Source organism: Somniosus microcephalus, unplaced genomic scaffold, assembly GCF_052327205.1.
Source record: "Somniosus microcephalus isolate GS21.2 unplaced genomic scaffold, FLI_Smic_1.0 unresolved_chr3, whole genome shotgun sequence".
Lineage (NCBI taxonomy): Eukaryota > Metazoa > Chordata > Chondrichthyes > Squaliformes > Somniosidae > Somniosus > Somniosus microcephalus.
In genome coordinates this window covers 71,366,321-71,388,840 of record NW_028225181.1, presented here as the reverse complement: position 1 = coordinate 71,388,840, position 22,520 = coordinate 71,366,321, and the positions used below count along the sequence as shown (strand labels likewise).

At 47.9% G+C, this 22,520-nt stretch overlaps 1 pseudogene; it reads right to left on the bottom strand.

The window, feature by feature from the left end:
- Positions 1-22,520, bottom strand: part of LOC147091950 (uncharacterized) — an 85,820-nt pseudogene that overhangs the window by 40,796 nt on the left and 22,504 nt on the right.

The window sequence follows — 22,520 nt, the reverse complement described above, 5'->3', positions numbered from 1 at the left end:
TCCTTAAGTATCCTAGGATGTAGATTATCAGGCCCTGGGGATTTATCGGCCTTCAATCCCATCAATTTCCCTAACACCATTTCCCTACAAATACTGATTTCTTTCAGTTCCTCCCTTTCATCAGACCCTATGTTCCCCGGCATCTCTGGGAGGTTATTTGTGTCCTCCTTTGTGAAGACAGAAGTAAAATATGTATTAAGTTGGTCTGCCATTTCTTTGTTCCCCATTATAAATTCCCCTGATTCTGACTGCAAGGGACCTACGCTTGACTTCACCAATCTTTTTCTCTTCACATATCTATAAAAGCTTTTACAGTCAGTTTTTATGTTCCATGCAAGCTTACTCTCATACTCTATTTTCCCCCTCTTAATTAATCCCTTTGTCCTCCTTTGTTGAATCCTAAATTGCTCCCAATCCTCAGGATTATTGCTTTTTCTGGCCAATTTATATGTCCTCTCCTTGGATCTTATGCTATCCCTAATTTCCCTTGTTAGCCACGGTTGAGTCACCATTTTTGTTTTATTTTTATGCCAAACTGGGATGAACAAATTCTGTAGTTCATCCATGCGGTCTTTGAATGTTTGCCATTGCCTATCCACCGTCAACCCTTTGAGTGCCATTCCCCAATCAATCCTACCCAACTCGTGCCTCATACCATCATAGTTTCCTTTATTTAAATTTAGGACCCTTGTCTCTGAGTCAACTACTTCATTCTCCAGCTTAATGAAGAATTCGATCATATTATGATCGCTCCGACCCAAGGGGCCTCGTACAACAAGATTGCTAATTAATCCTCTCTCATTACATAATACCCAGTCTAAGATGGCCTGATCTCTGGTTGGTTCCTCAACATATTGGTCCAGGAAACCATCCCGTAAACACTCCAGGAATTCCTCCTCCACAGTATTGTTACTAATTTTGTTAGCCCAATCTATATGGAGATTAAAGTCACCCATGATGACAGCTGTACCCTTATTGCACGCTTCTTTAATTTCCCTTTTAATGCCATCCCCAACCTCTGCCTTACTGTTTGGAGGTCTATATACCACTCCCACTAATGTTTTCTGCCCCTTGGTATTTCTCAATTCTACCCATACAGATTCCACATTAGCAGAGCTAATATCCTTTCTTACAATTGTGTTAATCCCTTCTTTAACCAGTAATGCTACCCCACCTCCCTTTCCTTTTTGCCTATTTTTCCTGAATATCGAATACCCCCGGATGTTGAGTTCCCAGCCTTTGCCATCCTTGAGCCACGTTTCCGTAATCCCAACCAAATCATATTCGTTTACCTCTATGTGCGCAGCCAATTCATCCACCTTATTACGAATGCTCCTCGCATTAAGACACAAAGCCTTCAGGCTTATTTTTTTAACGCTCTTAGACCTATTAGAATTATTATTTACTGTGGCCATGTTTGATTTAAACCGTTGATTTCTCTGACTGCCACTTTTGTTTTTCTCCTTCCTTTCTTTTGCTTCTATCCTTGTTTCACTTTCCTCTGTCCCCTTGCTCAGGTTCCCAATCCCCTGCCATCTTAGTTTAAACCCTCCCCCAGAGCACTAGCAAACACTCCCCCTAGGACATCCGTTCCAGCCATGCCCAGGTGCAAACCGTCCAGTTTGAACTGGTCCCACCTCCCCCAGAACCGGTTCCAATGTCCCAGGAACTTGAATCCCTCCCCCTGGCACCTTTCCTCTAGCCACGTATTCACCTGAAATATCCTTCTATTTCTACTCTGACTAGCACGTGGCACTGGTAGCAATCCTGAGATTACTACCTTTGATGTCCTATTTTTTAATTTACTTCCTAACTCCCTATATTCAACTTTTAGGACCTCATCCCGCTTTTTACCTATATCGTTGGTACCTATATGCACCACGACAACTGGCTCTTCACCCTCCCCTTCCAAAATGTTCTGCAGCTGCTCTGAGACATCCTTGACCCTTGCACCAGGGAGGCAACACACCATCGGCCGCAGATACGCCTATCTATTCCCCTTACAATAGAATCCCCTATCACTATAGCTCTACCCCTCTTTTTCCTCCTGTGCTGTGCAGCAGAGCCACCCCTGGTGCCAGGAAGTTGGCTGTTGCTGCCTTCCTCTGATAAGCCATCCCCCGCAACAGTACTCAAAATCGTGTATCTGTTTGAGAGGGGGATGTCCACAGGGGACCCCTGCACTACCTGCCTGCGCCTAGTACTCTGCCTGTTGTTCACCCCTTCCCTTTCTGCCTGTCCAAACTCTACCTGCGGTGTGTCCAACTCCTTAAACGTGCTATTCACGATGTCCTCAGCATCGTGAATGCTCCAGTATGCATCCAATCGCAGCTCCAGCGCTGCAATGCGGTCTGTCAGTAGCTGCAGCTGGATACACTTCCTGTGCACGTAGTTGTCAGGGACACAGGAAGTGTCCCTGAGTTCCCACATAGCGCAGGAGGAGCATACAACGTGGCCGGGCTGTCCTGCCATGACTTACCCTTTAATTAATTGAAATTAAATTAAATCAATCCCACCAATTACACTACAGTTAAATGGTTTACCAACAGACCCGCTACACCAGAAAGACCGTAGTAACTATAAACCACAGAGTTAAAGTTTAAAAAGAGAGAAATACTCACCAACCAATCACTTACCTGCTTTCTGGTGACATCACACTTCGGTTACTTTTTACTTCTCTCCCTCCCTCTGAGCTCGGAGATTGGAGATTAGTAAACCTCCCTGGTCTCGGAGCCGCTTTTAAACTGCCGCCGCTCATCCGCCTCGTCCCTCGCAGGTCCGCCCGCCTGCCGCCGCTGCTCTGAGGCCTACCTGGTCTCGGAGCCGCTTTTAAACTGCCGCCACTCAGCCGCCTCGTTCCCTCGCAGGTCCGCCCGCCTGCCGCCACTGCTCTGAGGCCTACCTGGTCTCGGAGCCGCTTTTAAACTGCCGCCACTCAGCCGCCTCGTTCCCTCACAGGTCCGCCCGCCTGCCGCCACTGGTCTGAGGCCTACCTGGTCTCGGAGTCGCTTTTAAACTGCCGCCACTCAGCCGCCTCGTTCCCTCACAGGTCCGCCCGCCTGCCGCCACTGGTCTGAGGTCTACCTGATTTCGGAGCCGCTTTTAACCGCCGCCGCTCAGCTGCCTCGTCGCTCGCAGGTCCGCCCACCTGCTGCTGCTGCTCTGAGGCCTACCTGGTCTCGGAGCCGCTTTTACCCGCCGCCGCTCAGCCGCCTCGTCCCTCACAGGTGCGCCCACCTGCCGCCACTGCTCCAGGGTCCGAGCGCGAGGGTGGCACTCGAGGGGCCGAATGGCCGACTCCTGTTCCTATCTTCTATGTTTCTTCTTTGTTTAATCTGAAGAACATATGAGAGGGGGGGAGGGAGTCTCTTTAAATGTGGAGGTGGGTGTCCCTTTAAATGTGGAGGGGGTGGGTGTCCCTTTAAATGTGGAGGTAGTGGGTGTCCCTTTAAATCTGGAGTGGGTGGGAGTCCCTTTAAATGTGGAGGGGGTGGGTGTTCCTTTAAATGTGATGGGGGAGTGTGTCCCTTTAAATGTGGAGAGGGTGGGTGTCCCTTTAAATGTGGAGGGGGTGAGTGTCCCTTTAAATGTGGAGGGGGTGGGTGTCCCTTTAAATGTGGAACATAAGAAGTAGGAGCAGGAGAAGGCCATACAGCCCCTCGGGCCTGCTCCGCCATTCAATAGGATCATGGCTGATCCGAATCTAGACTCACGTCCACTTCCCTGCCCGCTCCCCATAACCCCTAATTCCCTTATCTGCTAGGAAACTGTCTAATCCATTTTAAATTTATTTAATGTCGCAGCTTCCACAGCTCTCTGGGGTAGCAAATTCCATAGATTTACTACCCTCTGAGTGAAGAAGTTTCTCCTCATCTCAGTTTTGAAAGGGCAGCCCCTTATTCTAAGATTATGCCCCCTAGTTCTAGTCTCACCCATCAGTGGAAACATCCTCACCACATCCACCCGATCAAGCCCCCTCACAATCTTATATGTTTCGATAAGATCGCCTCTCATTCTTCTGAACTCCAATGAGTAGAGCCCCAACCTACTCAACCTTTCCTCATACGTCAACCCCCTCATCTCAGGAATCAACCGAGTGAACCTTCTCTGAACCGCCTCGAGAGCAAGTATATCTTTTCTTAAATACAAAAACCAAAACTGCACGCAGTATTCCAGGTGTGGCCTCACCAATGCCCTGTATAACTGAAGCAAGACTTCCCTGTTTTTATACTCCATCCCCCTTGCAATAAAAGCCTAGATTCCATTGGCCTTCCTGATCACCTGCTGCACCTGCATACTAACTTTTTGTGTTTCATGCACCAGGACCTCGAGATCCCTTTGTACTGTAGCACTTTGCAGTTTCTCTCCATTTAGATAATAACTTGCTCTTTGATTTTTTCTGCCAAAGTGCATAACCTCACACTTTCCAACATTATATTGCATCTGCCAAATCTCTGCTCACTTAGCCTGTCTATGTCCTTTTGCAGGTTTTTTATGTCCTCCTCACTCACTGCTTTCCCTCCCATCTTTGTATCGTCGACAAACTTGGATATGTTACACTCGGTCCCTTCCTCCAAATCGTTAATATAGATTGTAAAGAGTTGGGGTCCCAGCACTGACCCCTGCGGAACACCACTAGTTACTGATTGCCAGCCTGAGAACGAACCATTTATCCCAACTCTTTGTTTTCTGTTAGATAGCCAATCTTCCACCCATGCCAGTATATTACCCCCAATCCCGTGATTTTTTATCTTGATCAGTAATCTTTTGTGTGGAACCTTGTCAAATGCCTTTTGGAAGTCCAAATACACTACATCCACTGGTTCCCCTTTATCCACCCTGTATGTTACATCCTCAAAGAATTCGAGCAAATTTGTCAAACATGACTTCCCCTTCGTAAAACCATGCTGACTGTCCTATTAAATTATGTTTATCCAAATGCTCTGTAACTGTTTCCTTAATAATGGACTCCAACATTTTGCCAACCGCAGATGTTAGGCTAACTGGTCTATCGTTTCCAGCTTTTTGTCTACTTCCCTTCTTAAATAAGGGTGTTACATTAGCAGTTTTCCAATCTGCCGGGACCTTTCCTGAGTCCAGGGAGTTCTGGAAAATAATCACCAATGCATCCACAATCCCTACCGCCACTTCTATCAAGACCCTAGGATGTAGGCCATCAGGTCTGGGGGATTTATCTGCCTTAAGCCGCATTATTTTACTGAGTACCATCTCCTTAGTGATTTTAATCGTGTTTAGCTCCTCCCCCCCCCCCCCCCATTGCCCCCTGTTTGTCCAGTGTTGGGATATTTTTAGTGTCCTCTACTGTAAAGACTGATACAAAATATTTGTTCAGCGTCTTTGCCATCTCCATGTTCCCCACCACTAGTTTCCTGGTCCCATCCTCTAAGGGACCAACGTTCACTTTAGCCACCCTTTTTCTTTTTATATAGCTGTAGAAACTCTTGCTATCTGTTTTTATATTTTTTGCCAGTTTACTTTCATAATCTATCTTCCCTTTCTTAATTAATCTTTCAGTTATTGTTTGCTGGCTTTTAAATGCTTCCCAATCTTCTATCCTCCCACTAGATTTGGCTACTTTATATGCCCTTGTTTTCAGTCGGATACTATCCTTTATTACTTTACTAAGCCACGGATGGCTGTCTTTTCTTTTACTCCCCTTTTTCCTCAGTGGAATATATTTATCTTGAAAGATGTGAAATATCTCCTTGAATGTAGACCACTGCTCTTGTACCGTCTTACACTTTAATCTGTTTTCCCAGTCCACTTTAGTCAATTCTACTCTCATACCTTCACAGTCTCCTTTATTTAAGCTCAGTACGCTGGTTTGAGATCCAACTCTCTCACCCTCAAACTGAATTTGGAATTCAACCATATTATGGTCACTCATTCCAAGGGGATCCTTTACTAGGACATTTTTTATTAGTCCTGTCTCATTACACAGGACCAGATCTAAGATTGCCTGCCCCCTGGTTGGTTCAGTTACATACTGCTCAAGGAACCAGTCCCTAATACACTCTATGAACTCTTCCTCAGGGCTGCCATGCCCAATTTGATTAGTCCAGTCAATATGAAAGTTAAAATCCCCCATGATTATAGCTGTTCCCTTATTACAAGCCCCAACTATTTCCTGATTTATACTCCGACCAACAGAGTTGCAACTGTTAGGAGGCCTATAGACTACGCCCACTAGTGACTTTTTCCCCTTATTATTCCTTATCTCCACCCAAACTGTTTCACTATCCTGATCCTTTGACCCAATATCATTTCTGACTATTGCAGTGATTCCGTCCTTGATTAACATAGCAACCCCACCTCCCTTTCCTTCCTGTCTGTCCTTCCTAATTGTCAAATACCTTTGTATGTTTAGTTCCCAGTCATGATTACCTTGGAGCCATGTTTCCGTAATGGCCACCAGATCATACCCATGTGTAGTTATTTGTACCGTCAACTCGTCAATTTTGTTACGAATGCTGCGTGCATTCAGATAAAGAACTTTCAAATATGTTTTCTGACAATTTATTCCTGCTTTTACCCCTTTTACTACTTTACCTTTATCATTATACATTCTGTCCCTTCCTGACACGCTCTGGTTTTTAACTCCCCCACTGCCACCTTGCTCTATTGCCTTCTCTGTCATTTTTATTTTTCGCTCTCTTATAACCTCCCCCCACTAATTAGTTTAAAGCCCTCACTACAGCCCTAGTTATTCGATTCGCCAGGACTTCAGTGAAGTCCGTCCCAAGGGGTGGGTGTCCCTTTAAATGTGGAGGGGGAGGGAGTCCCTTTAAATGTGGAGGGGGCAGGGAGTACCTTTAAATGTGGAGGGGGTGGGTGTCCCTTTAAACGTGGAGGGGGAGGGGGTCCCTTTAAATGTGGAGGGGGCGGGTGTCCCTTTAAATGTGGAGGGAGTGGGTGTCCCTTTAAATGTGGAGGTGGTGGGTGTCCCTTTAAATGTGGAGGGGGTGGTGTCCCTTTAAATGTGGAGAGGCGGGGCCGCGCATGCTCATTCGGCCTCCTCACCACAACACGAGGCTGCCAGTGCGCCTGCGCGTGGCCTCCGGAAGCAGCCGGAAGGCCGGGCCCGGGAAAGAGGCGGAATCAGCGGCCGGGGTAAAGTAAAATGTTAGGGAATCGATTTAAATCGAGGTATGGGGGGAGCGGAGAGTGAGATTACATAAAGTAAAAGACGAGAAAATGCAAACCTGAGAGTCGGGGCGGGCGGGACCTCCGCGGACACCGAACGGAGCGGATTGAACCGCGAGCTGTGGCGGAGTGAGCCGGAGTAAGGTGATTGTGACTGATGGGAGCGCTGACCAATAGGAAGAGGGCTGAGCTGGGAGGACTGAACTGGGCGGTCTGGTCCTCCAACCAATAGCAGCGCGGCAAGGGGGCGGGCCCTGGGGCTGATTGTGACGTGCTGTCCCCAGGTGAGAGCAGCTCAGTCAGCACAGAGCCGGGGCTGGAATCTGGGAGAGGGGCCGCAGGCAGCACAGAGCCGGGGCTGGAATCTGGGAGAGGGGCCGCAGGCAGCACAGAGCTGGGGCTGGAATCTGGGAGAGGGGCCGCAGGCAGCACAGAGCTGGGGCTGGAATCTGGGAGAGGGGCCACAGGCAGCACAGAGCTGGGGCTGGAATCTGGGAGAGGGGCAGCAGGCAGCACAGAGCTGGGGCTGGAATCTGGGAGAGGGGCCGCAGGCAGCACAGAGCTGGGGCTGGAATCTGGGAGAGGGGCCGCAGACTGCGGGCCTGGCAAATTTAAAAAATAATAATTTTAAAAAAGCTTATTTAAAGACACATTTCCTGCAGTTTCAGAGACAGCCTTTGTCACTGCAATAATTTCTTAAATGTTTAAAAATTAAATCAAAAGCATCAAAGAGGAAGAGAGTAGCATAAGTAAAGAAAGACTTGCATTTATATAGCGCCATTCACGACCAGCGGACGTCTCAAAACGCTTTACAGTCAATGAAGTACTTTTTGAAGTGGAGTCACTGTTGAAATGTGGCAGCGCACAGCAAGCTGCCACAAACAGCAATGTGATAATGACCAGATAATCTGTTTTTGTTATGTTGGTTGTGGGATAAATATTGGCCAGGACTCCGGGATAACTTCCCTACTCTTCTTCGAAATAGTGCCATGGGATCTTTTACATCCACCTGAGAGAGCAGACGGGGCCTCGGTTTAACGTCTCATCAGAAAGACGGCCCCTCCGACAGTGCAGCACTCCCTCAGCACTGCACTGGAGTGTCTGCCTAGCTTTATGTGCTCGAGTCCCTGGAGTGGGACTTGAACCCACAACCTTCTGACTCGGGCGAGTGAGCTACCAACTATTTTTTCTATAAATATACTTTATTGAACATTAAGAACATTTACAACATCTTGATAATGAGCTGCCCACTGAGCCACAGCTGACAACGTTGGTCCCTTAGAGGTAGAGACAGGAGAAATTATTATGGGGAATAAGGAAATGGCAGAAACGTTAAAACAAATATTTTGTATCTGTCTTCACAGTAGAAGACACAAAAGCATACCAAAGATGGTGGGGAACCGAGGGTTTAATGAGGGTGAGGAACTTAATGTAAAGTACTAGAGAAACTAATGGGACTAAAAGCCGACAAATCCCCTGGACCCGACGGCCTACATCCTAGGGTTCTAAAAGAGGTGGCTGAAGAGATAGTGGATGCATTGGTTTTGATCTTCCAAAATTCCCGAGATTCTAGAACGGTCCCAGCGGATTGGAAGGTCGCAAATGTAACACCGCTATTCAAGAAAGGAGGGAGAGAAAAAACAGGGAACGACAGGCCAGTTAGCCTGACATCAGTCGTTGGGAAAATGCTGGAATCCATTGTTACGGAAGTTGTATCAGGGCACTTAGAAAATCATAACATGGTTAGGCTGAGTGAACATGGTTTTATGAAAGGGAAATGGTGTTTGACAAATTTATTAGAGTTATTTGAGGATGCAACTAGCAGGGTTTATAAAGGGGAACCAGTGGATGTAGTATATTTGGATTTCCAAAAGGCATTCGACAAGGTGCCACATAAAATATTATTACACAAGATTAGGGCTCACGGGGTTGGGGTAATATAGTAGCATGGATAGAGGATTGGTTAACAGGCAGAAAACAGAGTAGGGATAAACGGACCTTTTTCAGGTTGGCAGGCTGTAACTAGTGGGGTGCCGCAAGGATCAGTGTTGGGGCCTCAGCTATTTACAATCTACATTAATGACCTAGATGAAGGGACCGAGTGTAATGTATCCAAGTTTGCTGATGATACAAAGCTAGGTGGGACAGTAAGCTGTGAGGAGAACACAAAGATTGCAAAGGGATATAGATAGACTGAGTGAGTGGGCAGTAAGGTGGCAGATGGAGTGTAATGTGGGGAAATGTGAGGTTATTCACTTTGGTAGGAAGAATAGAAAAACAGAATATTTTTTAAATGGTGAGAAACTTTCAAATGTTGATGTTCAGAGAGATTTGGGTGTCCTCGTGCAAGAAACACAGAAAGCTAGCGTGCAGGTACAGCAAGCAATAAGGAAGGCAAATGGCATGTTGGCCTTTATTGCAAGGGGGTTGGAGTATAAGAGTAAGGAAGTCTTGCTCCAATTGTACAGGGCCTTGGTGAGACCACACCTGGAGTACTGGGCACAGTTTTGGTCTCCTTATCTAAGGAAGGATATACTTGCCTTGGAGGCGGTGCAACGAAGGTTCACTAGATTGATTCCTGGGATGAGAGGGCTGTCCTATGAGGAGAGATTGTGTAGAATGGGCCGATACTCTCTGGAGTTTAGAAGAATGAGAGGTGATCTCATTGAAACATACAAGATTCTGAAGGGGACTGACAGGGTAGATGCTGAGAGGTTGTTTCCCCTGGCTGGAGTGTCTAGAACTAGGGGGCACAGTCTCAGGATAAGGGGCCGGCCATTTAAGACTGAGATGAGGAGGAATTTCTTCACTCAGAGGGTTGTGAATCTTTGTAATTCTCTGCCCCAGAGGGCTGTGAATGCTGAGTCTTTGAGTATATTCAAGACTGAGACAGATAGATTGTGGATTCTAGGGGAATCGAGGGATATGGAGATCGATGATCAGCCATGATCTTATTGAATGGCGGAGCAGGCTCGAGGGGCCATATGGCCTACTTCTGCTCCTATTTCTTATGGACTTTCAAAAGGCATTTGATAAAGTACCACACAAGAGACGTACTCGGAAAATAGAAGCACAGGGAATTAAAGGGCTGATGGTAATTTGTGTATATAATTGGCTGAGGGATAGGAGACAGTGAGCAGTGCTGAGGGATGTTTTTCTGACTGGAGGGAAGTATGCAGTGGGTTCCCCCAGGGGTCAGGATTAGGACCATTGCTTTTCTTGTTATATATAACTGACCTGAACTTGGGTATAGGTGTACAATTTCAAAGTTTGCAGATGATACAAAACTTGGCAACGTAGTAAATAGTGAGCATAGTAGTAGCAGACTTCAGGAGGACAGACTGAAATGAGCAGACACAAGGCAGATGAAATTAAATGAGGATAAGTGTGAAGTGATGCACTTTGGGAGAAACAACAGGGAGAGGCCGTATAATCTAAATGGGACTATTTTGAGGGGGTGCAAGAGCAGAGGGACCAGGGGGTCCATATTCACAAATCTTTGAAAGTGCCACGGCAAGTTGGTGAGGTTTCAGAAAACGTATGGGATACTTGGCTTTGTAAATAGGGCCATTGAATACAAAAACAAGGAAGTTATACTAAACCTTTACAAATCACTAGTGAGAAACATAGGACAGGAGGAGGCCATTCAGCCCCTCGAGCCTGTTCCACCATTCAGTAAGATCATGGCTGATCTTGGGCTCAAAGCCATTTCCCTGCTCGCTCCCCATAACCCTTCACTCCCTTATCTTGCAAAAATGTGTCTATCTCCACCTTAAATGTATTTAATGACCCAGCCTGCACAGCTCTCTGCGGCAGAGAATTCCACAGATTTACGACCCTCTGAGAGAAGAAATTCCTCCTCATCTCGGTTCTAAAGGGGCGACCCTTTCATCTAAATCTGTGCCCCTGCGTTCTAGATTCCCCCACGAGGGGAAACATCCTCTCTGCATCTACCTTGTCGAGCCCCCTCAGTATCTTATATGTTTCAATAAGATCACCCCTCATTCTTCTAAATTCCAATGAGTATAGGTCCAGCCTGCTCAACCTTCCTTCATAAGTTAACCCCTTCATCTCTGGAATCAACCTCGTGAATCGTCTCTGAACTGCCTCCAATGCAAGTATATCCTTCCTTAAATAAGGAGACCAAAACTGTACGCAGTACTCCAGGTGTGGTCTCACCAATACCCTGTACAGTTGTAGCAGGACTTCCCTGCTTTTATACTCCAACCCCCTTGAAATAAAGGCCAACATCCCATTTGCCTTTTTGATTACTTGCTGTACCTGCATGGTAACTTTTTGTGTTTCATACACAAGGACCCCCAGGTCCCTCTGAACTGTAGCATTTTGTAATCTCTCTCCATTTAAATAATTTGTTTTTTTATTTTTCCTGCCAAAGTGTATAACCTCGCACTTTCCCACATTATACTCCATCTGCCAAATGTTTGCCCACTCACTTAGCCTGTCTATATCCCTTTGCAGGTTCTTTGAGTCCTCTGCACAACTTGCTTTCCCACCCATCTTTGTATCAGGACAGGAGGAGGCCATTCAGCCCCTCGAGCCTGTTCCGCCTTTCAATGAGATCATGGCTGATCTGTGACCTAACTCCATACACCCGCCTTTGGCCCATATCCCTTAATACCTTTGGGTAACAAAAACCTATCAATCTCAGATTGAAAATTAACAATTGATCTCGCATCAATTGCCGTTTGCAGAAGAGAGTTCCAAACTTCTACCATCCTTTGTGTGTAGAAGTGTTTCCTAATTTCACTCCTGAAAGGTCTGGCTCTAATTTTTAGACTCTGCCCCCAGCCCAAGAATCCCCAACCAGCAGAAATAGTTTCTCTCCATCTACCCTCTGTTTCCCTTAATATCCTGAAAACTTCGATCAGATCACACCTTAATCTTCTAAATTCCAGGGAATACACCCCTAATTTATATAATCTCTCCTCGTAACTTAACCCTTGAAGTCCGGGTATCATTCTAGTAAACCTACGCTGCACTCCCTCCAAGGCCAATATATCCTTCCTAAGGTGTGGTGCCCAGAACTGCTCACAGTGCTCCAGGTGTGGTCTAACCAGGGTGTTGTACAGCTGCAGGGTTTTGGCCTCAGCTGGAGTATTGTGTACAGTTCTGGGCACCACACTTTAGGAAGGATGTCAAGGCCTTGGAGAGGGTGCAGAGGAGGTTGACCAGGATGGTACCAGGGATGAGGGACTTCAGTTATGTGGAGAGATTGGAGAAGCTGGGATTGTTCCCCTTAGAGCAGAGAAGGTTAAGAGGAGACCTGATAGAGGTGTTCAAAATGATGAGGGGTTTTGATCGAGCACGTAGGGAGAAACTGTTCACTCTGGCAAGTGGGTCGGTAACCAAAGGTCACAGATTTAAAATAGTTGCTCAAAGAACTAGAGGGGAATGAGGAGAATTGTTTTCACACAGAGGGTTGTTAAGATCTGGAACGCACCATCTGAAAGGATGCTGGAATCAGGTTCCACAGGAACTTTCAAACAGTAATTGGATAGGTCCTTGAAGAGGACTAGTTTGCAGAGTTCTGGGGATAAAGCCGGGGTTTGGGACTAAATTGGACAGCTCTTTCAAAGAGCCGGCACAGACACGATGGGCCGAATCACCACCTCCTGTGCTGTTAGATTCGATGATCAGTGTGAAGACACTGGTGTCCCTTAAGGCTCTTTGAGATTTTAAAGCTCTTCCCACAAGTTAGAACATTTAAAGGGTCTCTCGTCAGTGTGAACAAGCTGGTGTGACAGCAGGTTGGAGGATTCAGTGAATCCCTTCCCACACACGGAGCAGGTGAACGGCCTCTCACCAGTGTACAGGAGCCGGTGTCTCTTCAGCTCCCTGGAGCTTTTAAAGCTTTTCCCACAGCCAGAACATTTAAAGGGTCTCTCGTCAGTGTGAACTCGCTGGTGTGTCTGCAGGGTGGATGACTGAGTGAATCCCTTCCCACACATGAAGCAGGTGAACCGCCTCTCCCCAGTGTGAACTCACTGGTGTTGCTTGAGCTCCTGGGGGATTTTAAAGCTCTTCCCACAGTGAGAACGTTTAAATGGCCTTTCATCAGTGTGAACAAACTGGTGTGTCAGCAGGGTGGAGGACTGCAAGAATCCCTTCCCACACAAGGAGCAGGTGAATGGCCTCTCCACAGTGTGGAGGCACTGGTGTCCCTTAAGATCCCTGGGGCTTTTAAAGCTCTTCCCACAGTCAGAACATGTAAACGGCCTCTCATCAGTGTGAACAAGCTGGTGTCGCTTCAGATGCCCGGGGCTTTTAAAGCTCTTCCCACAGTCAGGACATTGAAATGGTCTCTCCCCAGTGTGAACTCGCTGGTGTGTTTGCAGGTGGGATGAACAAACAAATCCCTTTCCACACACGGAGCAGGTGAACGGACTGTCCCTGGTGTGACTGCGCTGTTGAACTTCCAATGCAGACGGGGAACTGACTCCCTTCCCACCATCCCCACCTAAACCCGGTTTCTCCCTGGTGTGACGGTGCACGTGTCTCACCAGGTCAGGCGATTGGCTGAATCCGTGTCTACACACTGAACACGTGCGGTTTGTCATCGCTGCTTTCTCCTTCCATGTGCAAAGGCCGATGATATTCAGGTCCTGATGAATCGAGCGACTCAGATTTTGACGTGATGTTTGGTCTGAGCTTTCCGCCTGTAACTGCTCCACATCTATAACCCTGTAAATCGAGTTCAGAAAAGGATCAGAGGCAAACTGTTGTTTAATTTTCCCCTTTCCGAACCTAGGGGCAGTGAAGCTGATTTTCAGGCCCCAGCTGCTGCACAGGTTGGTTGAAAGGATCAGCAGTAATGGCGGCTGCAATACCCACAAGCCCCCGGCGCTGCAGAAAGCCCTCTGTTGACTGAGTCCCGCACCTGTGCTCATGGCTCCCACGCTCTCTGTCCTGCTCTACAATCGCCTGTCCCGATCGGTCCACAATGCGCATGCTCAGTGCACAAAACCCCGCGGTTGGAACATCGGGCGCGCATGCGGAGCCGTAACATCTGGTACACGTGCGCGGCTCAGGTGGGGGTGAGTCGGTGTTTCGCCTCAGCCGCCAGGGCGGTGCGCATGCGCAGGTCGACCCAACATTCTTCCTGTCAGCAATCACTCCCTCGTTTCTTTAACAAAAACAGAAAATGCTGGAAATACTCAGCAGGTCAGGCAACATCTGTGGAGACAGAAACAGATTTAACGTTTCAGGTCGATGACCTTTCGTCAGAACTGCTTGTTCTTTAGTGTCAGCCAGTGGCTCAGTGGGTAGCACTCTCGCCTCTGAGTCAGAAAGTTGTGGGTTCAAGTCCCACTCCAGAGAATTGAACACAAAATCTAGACTGACACTCCAGTGCAGTGCTGAGGGAGTGCTGCATTGTCGGAGGTGCTGTTTTTTGGAGGAGACGTTAAACCGAGGCCCTGTCTGCTCTCTCAGGTGGACGTCAACGATCCTATGGCACTATTTGAATAAGAGCAGGGGAGTTATCCCTGGTGTCCTAGCCAATGTGTTTATCCCTCAATCAACATTGTTTGTGGGAGCGCGCTGTGCGCTAATTGGCTGCTGCGTTTCCTACATTACAACAGTGACTACTTCATTGGCTGTAAAACGCTTTGGGACATCCGGTGGTGGTGAAAGGCGCTATAGAAATGCAAGTCTTTCTTCCTTCACTGGTCTCACTAGCGACCTCTTCTGGCTGATGGTTGATTGACAGCCGAGCGTCCGCGCATGCGTACAAGGAGCGGCGGTTTGGACCGAGTCCGGCACAGCGACCCTTCCCGGTCACCAAGGGTAATAACCGCGCATGCCCAGAGGACACCAACCCCCCTCCCCGATTCAGAGCTACGCCTGCGCATTCGGATCCTGCCAGATGGATTCGGCGCGGGCCATTCCGGGGAAAGGCCTTGGTGTCGGTTCCAGAGTCGCGATCGGTCACGCAAAGTGAGTTTTCTCCGCTCCGATTGGGTGGAGAATCGCGCGGGGTGGGGGGGAGGGGTGGATCGGGAGAGAATAAAGAGAAATAGAAAAACCTGAGAATCCACGAGGCCCCGGACCGAGCAGCGTCAGTTGGACGGTGCACGTGATGTCCTCAGGGACACGTGACCCGGGCCCGCGGCCTGATTGACAGGAGCTTCCGACCAATAGGGAGCGAGCGGGGCGGGGCTGGAGGAGTGAGCCGGCGGCGGGTCCTCCAACCAATCGGGGAGCCTGAGGGGCGGGACTAGCGCCGGCCGATTGTCTGATCTGCAGGGCAGCGAGTTTCTCCAGTCCCTTGTTCAGGGCCCGGGGCCAGGGGAGGCTGTGGGCCTTTATTCCCCTCATTGGACACAAGGCTCTTTAGCTCACAACACACTGGCTCAGGTTTTAATAGAGACTTTTTAAGTTCATCAATAAAAGCAGATAAACCCCGTGCTTCTGTGGAACAAACTTTCTAATATTTTATAGAATCATAGAATGGTTACAGCACAGAAGGAGTCCATTCGGCCAGTCGAGCCCGTGCCAGCTCTCTGCAAGACCACTTAAGTGAGTCCCACTCCCCGCTCTTTCCCCGTAACCCTGCAAATTTCTTTCCTTCAAGTATTCGAGGGGCCGAATGGCCAACTCCTGCTCCTATCTTCTATGTATCTTATCCGAGGCACAGGTAGGCCCCACAGTGGTGGCGGCGGCAGACCTGTGAGGAGCGGCGGTGGTGATATAAAGCGAGGTGGTGGAGCAGGTAGGCCCCACAGCAGCGGACCTGTGAGGAGCGGCGGCGGTGATATAAAGAGCGAGGTGGCAGAGTTTATTGGGTGTCTGTAGTTCTTTTGACACTTCCTGTGTCCCTGATAACCATGTGTGCGGGAAGTGTATCCAGCTGCAGCTACTGACAGACCGCATTGTGGCGCAGGAGCTGCGAGTGGATACATACTGGAGCATTCGCGATGCTGAGGACATCGTGGATAGCACGTTTAGGGAGTTGGTCACACCGCAGGTAAAGGCTGCACAGGCAGGAAGAGAATGGGTGACCACCAGGCAGAGTAGTAGGCGCAGGCAGGTAGTGCAGGGGTCCCCTGTGGGCATCCCCCTCTCAAAAAGATATACCACTTTGGATATTGTTGCAGAGGATGGCTTATCAGGGGAAGGCAGCAGCAGCCAATTTCCTGGCACCATGGGTGGTTCTGCTGCACAGGACGGGAGGAAAAAGAGTGGGAGAGCTATAGTAATAATGGATTCTATTGTAAGGGGAATAGATAGGCGTTTCTGCGGCCGCAAACGTGACTCCAGGATGGTATGTTGCCTTCCTGGTGCAAGGATCAAGGATGTCTCAGAGCGGCTGCAGAACATTTTGGAAGGGGAGGGTGAACAGCCAATTGTCGTGGTGTATATAGGTACCAATGATAGAGGTAAAAAAATAGGATGATGTCCTAAAAGCTGAATATAGGGGGTTAGGAGGTAAATTAAAAAATAGGACCTCCAAGGTAGTAATCTCAGGATTGCTACCAGTGCCACGTGCTAGTCAGAGTAGAAATAGAAGGATATTTCAGATGACTACGTGGCTAGAGGAATGGTGCAAGGGGGAGGGATTCAAATTCCTGGGACATTGGAACCGGTTCTGGGGGAGGTGGGGCTAGTACAAACCGGACGGTCTGCACCTGGGCAGGACCGGGACCGATGTCCATGGGGAAGTGTTTGCTAGTGCTCTGGGGGAGGGTTTAAACTAAAATGGCAGAGGGTAGGGAACCTGAGCAGGGAGACAGAGGAAAGGGAAACAAGGAAAGAAGCAAAAGACAGGAAGGAGAAAAACAAAGGTGGCGGTCAGAGAAATCATGGGTTTAAATCAAACATAGCCACAGTAAATAATAATTCTAAAAGGTGTAAGAGTGTTAAAAAAACAAGCCTGAAGGCCTTGTGTCTTAATGCGAAGAGCATTCGTAATAAGGTGGATGAATTAGTTGCGCAAATAGAGGTAAACGGATATGATATGATTGGGATTCCGGAAACATGGCTCCAAGGTGACCAAGGCTGGGAACTTAACATCCAGGGGTATTCAATATTCAGGAAAGATAGGCAAAAAGGAAAAGGAGGTGGGGTAGCATTGCTTTTTAAAGAGGAGATTAACACAATTGAAAGGAAGGATATTAGCTCTGATGATGTGGAATCTGTATGGGTAGAGATGAGAAATACCAAGGGGCAGAAAACGTTAGTGGGAGTGTTATACAGACCTCCAAACAGTAATGCGGAGGTTGGGGATGGCATTAAATGGGAAATTAGAGATGCGTGCAATAAGGGCACAGCAGTTATCATGGGTGACTTTAATCTACATATAGATTGGGCTAACCAAATTAGTAACCATACTGTGGAGGAGGAATTCCTGGAGTGTTTATGGGATGGTTTCCTGGACCAATATGTCGAGAAACCAACTAGAGATCAGGCCATCTTAGACTGGGTATTATGTAATGAGAAAGGATTAATTTGCAATCTTGTGCGAGGCCCCTTCGGTCAGAGCGATCATAATATGATAGTAATTTTCATTAAGATGGAGAGTGAAGTAGTTGACTCAGAGACTAGGGTCCTGAATTTAAATAAAGGAAACTACGATGGTATTAGGCGCGAGTTGGGTTGGATTGATTGGGGAATGTTACTCAAAGGCTTGATGGTGGATAGGCAATGGCAAACATTCAAAGATCGCATGGATGAACTACAGAATTTGTTCATCCCTGTTTGGCATAAAAATAAAACAAAAAATGTGACTCAACCGTGGCTAACAAGGGAAATTAGGGATAGCATAAGATCCAAGGAGAGGACATATAAATTGGCCAGAAAAAGTAGTAAACCTGAGGATTGGGAGCAGTTTAGGATTCAGCAAAGGTGGACAAAGGGATTAATTAAGAGGGGGGAAATAGAGTATGAGAGTAAGCTTTCAGGGAACATAAAAACTAACTGTAGATATGTGAAGAGAAAAAGATTGGTGAAGTCAAGCATAGGTCCCTTGCAGTCAGAATCAGGGGAATTTAGAATGGGGAACAAAGAAATGGGAGGCCAATTAAATACATTCTTTGGTTCTGTCTTCACAAAGGAGGACACAAATAACCTCCCAGAGATGTCGGGGAACATCGGGTCTAATGAGAGGGAGGAACTGAAAGAAATCAGTATTTGTAGGGAAATGGTGTTAGGGAAGTTGATGGGATTGAAGGCCGATAAATCCCCAGGGCCTGATAATCGACATCCTAGGGTACTTAAGGAAGTGGCCCTAGAAATAGTAGATGCATTGCTGGTCATCTTCCAAAATTCAATAGACTCTGGAACAGTTCCCATGGGTTGGAGGGTTGCTAATAATACCCCACTATTCAAAAAAGGTGGTAGAGAGAAAACGGGGAATTATATCGGTAGTGGGGAAAATGCTAGAGTCCATTATAAAAGATGTAATAGCAGAGCACTTGGAAAACAGTGACAGGATCGGACAAAGTGAACATGGATTTACAAAAGGTAAATCATGCTTGACTAATCTACTGGAATTTTTTGAGGATGTAACTGGTAGAATAGATAAGGGAGAACCAGTGGATGTGGTGTATTTGGACTTTCTGAAGGCTTTCGATAAGGTACCGTATAAGAGATTAGCGTGTAAAGTTAAGGCACATGGGATTGGATAGAGAACTGGTTGGCAGACAGGAAGCAAAGAGTTGGAATAAACGAGTTTTTTTCCGAGTGGCAGGCAGTGACTAGTGGGGTACTGCAGGGATCGGTCCTAGGACCCCAGCTATTCACAATATATATAAATGATCTAGACGAGGGAACTAGATGTAACATCTCCAAGTTTGCAGACGACACAAAGCAGGGTGGGCGTGTGTGAGGAGGATGCCGAAAAACTCCAGTATGATTTGGACAGGTTGGGTGATTAGGCAGAAGCATGGCAGATGCAGTATAATGTGGATAAATGCGAGGTTATCCACTTTGATGGCAAAAACGGGAAGGCAGATTATTATCTGAATGGCAATAGATTGGGAGAAGGGGAAGTGCAACGAGACCTGGGTGTCCTTGTGCACCAGTCGCTGAAGGTAAGCATGCAGGTGCAGCAGGCGGTTAAGAAGGCAAATGGTATGTTGGCCTTCGTAGCGAGAGGGTTTGAGCACAGGAACAAGGATGTCTTGCTGCAGTTGTACAGGGCCTTGGCGAGACCACATCGTGAGTATTGTGCGCAGTTTTGGTCGCCTTATTTGAGGAAGGATGTTCTTGCCGGGGAAGTAGTTCAACGAAGAGTCACCAGGCTGATACCTGGGATGGCAGGAATGACGTATGAGGAGAGATTGGGAGGATTGGGCTTGTACTCACTGGAGTTTAGAAGAATGAGAGGGGGTCTCATTGAAACTTATAAAATTCTGACAGGACTGGACAGACTAGATGCAGGAAGGATGTTCCCGATGGTCGGGGAGTCCAGAATCAGTGGTCACAGTCTAAGGATACGGGGTAAGCCATTTAGGACAGAAATTAGGAGGAATTTCTTCACCCAGAGAGTGGTGAACCTGTGGAATTCTCTCCCACAGAAGGCAGCAGAGGCCAATACATTAAATATATTCAAGAAGGAGTTGGATATATTTCTTAAGGCTAAAGGGATCAAGGGGTGTGGGGAGAAAGTAGGGACCGGTTACTGAATTTTGATGATCAGCCATGATCGCATTGAATGGCGGAGCAGGCTAGAGGGGCCGAATAGCCTACTCCTGCTCCTATCTTCTATGTTTGTATGTTTCTATGCTTCAGTTTGAACTGGAGTGGAGATGGAGGAGAAGCTGTTGGGTTTAACCCCCAGTACTTCTGAGCCCAGGAGGACCCAACAATTTCCAATGTGAGACTGTCAAGGGAGGTGGATTCTAGGGGAGATTAGGTTGTTAAACAGACACTGCCCGTACAATGTAAAAGAGTATTGTTTTAGGAACAAGTATTTCTGTACAGGCTTTTAATCCAGTTTACATCTGCAGATTTGTTTTAATTCATTCTTGGGATGTGGGTGTCGCTCGCAAAAGCAGCAAATATTGCCAATCCCCAGTTTCCCGTTGAGAAGGGGGTGGTGAGTCGCCTTCTTGAACTACTGCAGTCCGTGTGGTGAAGGTATTCCCACAATGTTGTTCGGTGAGGAGTTCCAGGATTTTAACCCAGTAACGATGAATATATCTGAGTCAGGATGATGTGTGACTTGGAGGGGAACTTGGATGTGATGGTGCTCCCATACAACAGCAGCCCTTGTCCTTCTAGGTGGTGGAGGTTGCGGGTTTTGGAGGTTCTATCAAAGTTCTGGTCGAGTTGCAGATGTATAAAGTTCCTTTCCTTCGCCCCCTCCCCCTCCCACCTCTCTCCTCCCATAGAGGCCAGAGTCTTGTGTAGGCCCAGACCAGGTGGTGGATTCCCTTCTCTGCAGGACATTAGTGAACCAGTTGGGTTTTTATGACAATCCGGCAGCTTTCATGGTCACTTTTTTCTAGTGCCGGCCCACCAAATGACCAGATTCACTGAGCTCAATTTCACAACCTACCTTTGTGGGTTGTCTCTCACACTCCCTGTTTTAAATTAATTTTACAGGACACTGGAAGGGGAGGATTTACAGATGGTAAGCTCAAACCAAACCTCACTTCAAGATCTGACAGATTCACTTGACTCATCGGATCTGAATATCACCGGCCTCTGAACATGGAAGCAAAGAGCACCGTTCACAGCGGGGAGAAACCGTACACGTGTTCTGTGTGTGGACGAGGCTTCAGCCAAACCTCTGGCCTATCGAGACACAAGCGCATTCACACCGGGGAGAGGCCGTTCACCTGCTCTGAGTGTGGGAAGGGATTCACTAATTCATCCAACCTGCTGATACACCAGCGTGTTCACACCGGGGAGAGGCCGTTCACCTGCTTAGAGTGTGGTAAGGGATTCACTGATTCATCCACCCTGCTGAATCACCAGCGAGTTCACACTGAGGAGAGACCTTTTAACTGTTCGGACTGTGGGAAGTGTTATAAAGGTTCCGGGGAACTGATACGCCATCAACGTGTTCACACTGGGGAGAGACAATTCACCTGCTCTCACTGCGGGACTGAGTTCAGGCGATCATCTGAGCTCATTGTACACCAGCGCACTCACACTGGGGAGATGCCATTCAGGTGCTCTCACTGCGGGACTGGGTTCAGGCAGTCATCTGCGCTGACTGTCCACCAGCACACTCACACTGGGGAGAAGCCGTTCACCTGCTCCATGTGTGGGAAGGGATTCACTCAGTCATCCCACCTGCTGAGACACCAGCGAGTTCACACTGGGGAGAGGCCGTTCACCTGCTCTGTGTGTGGGAAGGGATTCACAAATTCATCCAACCTGCTGAGACACCAGCAAGTTCACAAGTGACTGCAGGGGTTGGATTCTGTTGTTGTTGCTGCTGTTAATCACATCCAGGACTGAACCATGTTAATTCTGACAGTTTGGGATTGTTTCTGCTGATGTTATTAACTCCGGGAACTGGGCTGGAGTGTAATATTCTGGATAGATGTCAAATAAATCAACTTTGTTTTAAACACATTGTTGTAGATTTTTGTTTTTCCCACCTGAGTGTTTAGCATCACCTGGCTGGAGCTCAGAAAGGACAATCTGGGAGAGGATCGTACGGTGGGAACAGAACTCCAGCCTGGACACAGTCCTTCAAGGCCACACTGAGAGGGGCAAACGGCACTTTGGTCTTTCTTGTCTCTCTTCACTGACAGCAAAGTTGCCGTGCGGGTTGATCTCGAGGCGTGTGAGAAACTTGTCCCAGCCGCTCTCTGCCATGGTTCAGAGCTCCTTGGCACGGAACAGAAGGCTCCTTTAGGAATGTACCCCAGTGCTTTTTTTTTAATGGCCTTATTAACCTGTGTTGCTACTTTTAGTGATTTGTGTATCTGTATCCCTGGAACCCTCTGCTCCTCCAGCCCATTTAGACTCTTAGGGGGAAATTCGGTGGCGCCCCCTTTGGGTCGCTAACGTCACCACGGCTAATTTTAGCGCCCTGAAAAAGTTAGCGCCCCTGCGCATTAAATTCAGCGGTAGCGCCCCAAGCAGGAGGCAGGGTGCTACTGGAAGCGCTCCCTTCCGTCTTGAGGCGCTACCAGTGAATTTCACGGCTCTTCGTGTAAAAGTGCCACGCCCATCGGCACAAAGCACCGTGTCATAGCAGACCTCCCTCCCTGATTAAAGGGGAGGGGCCTAGCACTGCGCACACTGGGGCTCTGCAGGACCATCGGGGAGTGGGGTGTCGGATCAAGAGGAGCGCCGGGCTGTGCGATCACGGCCGACACCCCGAAGAAGAAAGGGGAAGGGGGCAGGTGCTGGCAGTCGGCCAAAATAAAAAGTTG